Below are 3,900 nucleotides of genomic sequence, written 5' to 3'. Positions count from 1 at the left end.
CGCACCACCCCTCCCCACCCCGGCCCCGCCCGGCCCCGCCTGCCCCGCGCACGCGGACCCGGCACCCTAGTCCTCCCACTCAGCAACTCACCGAGCCGGGTCCGGGTCCCGGGAAGGGGCGTCTACACCGCCGGCCGCAGGCCACAGCTGCCGCCTCCGCGGCCGCCCGCTGTAGGTCCCTACTCGGGGGGCGGAGCCTGGCGGCGCCGCGCGTGCGCAGTGTGTGTACAGAGGCTCGGCTGGAGCGCAGCTGGCGCCCGAGGTCCCTAAAGCTGCGCCCGCCCTCACCAGGTTTCAGCGCGGCGCGGAGCCCAAGACCCAGCCGAGCCCTGGTCCTGGACTCAGAGCTCGCCCGAACGCGTCCACATCCACTGCGCACAATGTCCATGCCTGGCCTGGATGTCCGCAAGCTCCGGAGCCTCCCTGCAAAAGAACTGATTCCGCTTACATTGTTGGCCCAGCAGAGCGGTGGTGGGCCCCTGCTGTGTGTCAGCGCTGGGTCCAAGCGGAGGGGGGTCTTTGCTCCCTGCCCTTGTGGAGCTTAAAGTCCAGGAGCAGAAAAGGAGCTCAGATCTCCAGCGTCCAAATTCTTTCTCTTTTGAAAGCAGCAATGAACTAAATGACCTTGAAGACTCAGGTTCGAATCCCAACTCTCCTGACTCCTTTACCTAGCCTGCGCGACCTTGGGCGAGGAAGTCCTCTGACCTCTCGGAGTCTCAATATTTTCACTTTTAAAGGTGGGGGAAGATCAGACCTGAAGTCCAGAGCCTTATTTACCACGTAGGTTGTTTCGAGGGTCAGACAAGACAGTGATTGTGGGAGAACCTGGAGATGGAGTGAGCTTACGTAATGCCACCATTTTCTCTTGCTTCTTGGACTCCAGTACCGTGGGGGGGGGGGAACCACTCCCCCCTGGTCACTTTCGACCTTCCAGAAGGAAAATATACCTAGAATAGACGCCTCCCTAAGGAAAGAAGTGGACTGCATTGCTAGAGTCCCCCTACTCAGTGACTCGGATGCCGCTCCCTACAAAATGCGATTTCTTCCTATTAAGAATAGATTATGGCAGAGGAGAGAAGTTTCTTCAGGAAAAACAGCCGAAAGTTTATTTCAAGGCTCCGGAAGGAGCAAGGCTGGTTTCCAACACCTTCCTGTCGGAGGCCAGAGGTCAGGGTGCATGGACATGGGCCAGATGCAGGAAGGAGATGCAGGGCTGGGACAGTTTTTCAACACGGAGAAGTGGAGTTCAGGATGACAGTGCCAGCCACAGGACCAGCAGTGGACAAAAATGCCCACGACTGAAATAACAAGAGCTGGGCAGAGAGAATGACAACCCAGGGATGGAACACCGACACCAGGTCTAACCCGTGTGCTATGCTGCCGTAGTCATTGCTGACAAGGGCGCTTCCTGGTTCTCTATCTCCTAGGGCTCAGAGAAGCTAGTGGAGCTCTTCTCGGAAAATTACATTTATGTCCAGTTCATAACAGAGAGAATAGAGCAGAGAGTTCAAAGTCACCCTCAAGAGTGCGGTGGGTTTGGGAAGGGCACTGAGAATCTAAAATGGCCACTGCCTGAAAATCTCTGGTGGCAAAATGAGCCAAATCAGAAAAACTGTTAATTTTAAGCGTTAGAAAAATTTTTCTTGAAATTTAGCCCAAATCATTGCCTCTCCGTGTAACATACACTCATGCATTACAGTTCTGCCCTCTTCGGTCACATAGAACTGACAAAAGAGTACCTCTGGGTCTCCTGGAAATGCCTCTGGAGTTAGAGCTGGTTATACATTTCGAGCACACACAAGTTGTGAGCTTGCTCCCTAACCTGGCTGAACCTCAGTTTCTCCCATAAAATTCAGTGAAGAATAGGACCTACCTCACAAGCAATTGTCAGCATTAAACAGCAGAAAGCAGATCCAGGCTTAGCATAGTTCTGACAGATTTATATTTCTCAGGAGCCCAATCAGTGAGGTACAATGCTTTGTGGAGGGTCTGGAAATGGGGTGTTTACAGCCTGGAAAAGGGCCAAGCAGGGAGGGATAGAAGCCACTCCTGTAGAAACCCTTGAAGTTGTAGTGTTTCCCCCTAAGTCTTTTGATGCAGGAGAGTTCACCCAGAAATGTTATTTCTGGATGGTCAGCCAGTGCACGTTTCCTATACTTAGGGCTACCCTTCCTGTCTTCTTCCCCATCCTCCAGCTTAGATTGCCTAAATCCCTTTTCAGTGTTCCATGGATCACCCTCTGTTATAGGTTGGGTTATATCCCCTCAAAAGATATTAAAGCCCAGTGAATGGAAATGGGAATTCACACCTGCGAATGCAACCTGATTGGGAAATAGGGTCTTCGCAGAGGTAGTTAAGGTGACATCATTAGGTGGGCCCTAATCCTATAAGATTGGTATCCTTAAAAGAAGAGAAGAGATTCAGAGGAGAAGGTCATATGAAAACAGACACACACAGGGAGAAAAGGGCCAGGTGAAGACAAGCCAAGATTGGGGTTATGCTGCCACAAGCTAATGAATGCCTAGGGCTATCAGAGCTGAAAAAAAAAAAAAACCAAGAAAGCATCCTCCATATAGATTGCAGAAGGACCCCGGCCCTGCAGACTGCTAGCCTCCAGAACTGTGATACAATAAATTTGTTTGTTATAGCAGTCCTAAGAAACTAATACAAGCTCCCAGATATGATTGCCTAACATATAGGAGAGAGGAGGGAAGACATGTGAACAAGACCAGGCATTGAGTGTAAGGGCTGGCAGCTTACTTATTCATTCAACAAACATTTGTTGAGTGCCTATTTAGTGCAGGTTCAGGCTACATCTGAGGATAGAGTAAGGAAAAAGATAAGGCTCTGCTTTCTGGGAGCATTCATTTTGTTGGGGGCTGTAGATCTCAAACAGTTAATGGAATATATAATTAATATTAGGGAGTGCTAGAGGCTGGCGGGGGTGAAATAAAACTGGGTGGGGTGACGTGGAAGGGAGTGCAAAGCAAGAGAGAGGATGGTATGAAAGGCTCAATGAAAGAGGCTCTGAAATTGAACTCTAAGCCATGAGTAGGGCCCAGCACAGGAGGATGGAAAAGAGCTTTACACACAGGGAAGAGCATGGGCAAAGACCCTGAGATGGGCACAGGCTGGGGGTGTTTGAGAAAGAAGGAAGGGCAGTGTAGATTTAGATCATCCTAGGCGCTTACAAACCCTGGGATCTTAGGGAGCCATTAACTCAGATTCTGCCACTGTCTCAGAGAAAGGTACCTGACCCCATTTTGCCTTGGAAAAGGGCCAGGTCTCTAACAGCCGGGTCAGGAACTTCGTGCTAGTGTTTGAGGAGGAGGGGTGAGGACAAAGACATGTAAATTCCAGGCACATAAAGGCCATGCATAAACAGGAGACCCAAGGAAGCGGCTTTTTTTTGTTTTTGAACATTTTGAAATATTTCAAAAATGTCTAGTAAGTTTCAGCCTTAGTTTTAGTTTGTTCATCTGTTAAAGTGGGACAAAGGCCTCCTTGCCCAAAGTCTCCAAGCGCGAATACCCAAATTCAACTATCCTCCCAGTCCTGGGGCGCAGGGAGTGGAGGCTGCAGAGCCGAATCCCGGTCCCATTACTCATCTGTAACGGCTGTGTGGCATTGGGCAACTTACTGCCGGTCTCTGAGACGCTTTTCTCAACTGTAAGGGAGTAACTGGGGCAACCATTGATGGAGGTTGTCGGGGCGGAGGGCGCCTGGGGTTAGGCTCATATCCCAGCCGCCTCGTGCCTACCTGTGGCGCTGCCTCCTTCCCCAGCGCTGCTGGCTTCCACGGCCTTCGCCGCCGTCTCTGGAGCCGCGGTATACCGCGGTAGGCTAGGCCAGGAGCTGCGAGCAGCGCAACGGTCATGCGCGGTCGGTAGAGCCTTGGGA

General features: G+C 51.4%; 1 protein-coding gene across 1 annotated transcript in view; it reads right to left on the bottom strand.

Annotated features, from left to right (window-relative positions):
- ZNF518B (zinc finger protein 518B) overlaps positions 1–194 on the bottom strand; it is a 17,204-nt gene extending 17,010 nt beyond the window's left edge. The window contains exon 1 of the mRNA XM_024741788.1: positions 92–194. The gene's annotated coding sequence lies outside the window, so the exon portion shown is untranslated. The remainder of the gene's footprint in view (positions 1–91) is intronic.
- Positions 195–3,900: the final 3,706 nt, after the last annotated feature.

This window comes from Neophocaena asiaeorientalis, unplaced genomic scaffold (genome assembly GCF_003031525.2).
Source record: "Neophocaena asiaeorientalis asiaeorientalis breed wild unplaced genomic scaffold, Neophocaena_asiaeorientalis_V1.1 scaffold218, whole genome shotgun sequence".
NCBI classification, from domain to species: domain Eukaryota; kingdom Metazoa; phylum Chordata; class Mammalia; order Artiodactyla; family Phocoenidae; genus Neophocaena; species Neophocaena asiaeorientalis.
Note: the sequence above shows the minus strand (reverse complement) of the source record. Positions and strands in the feature narration are given on the sequence as shown.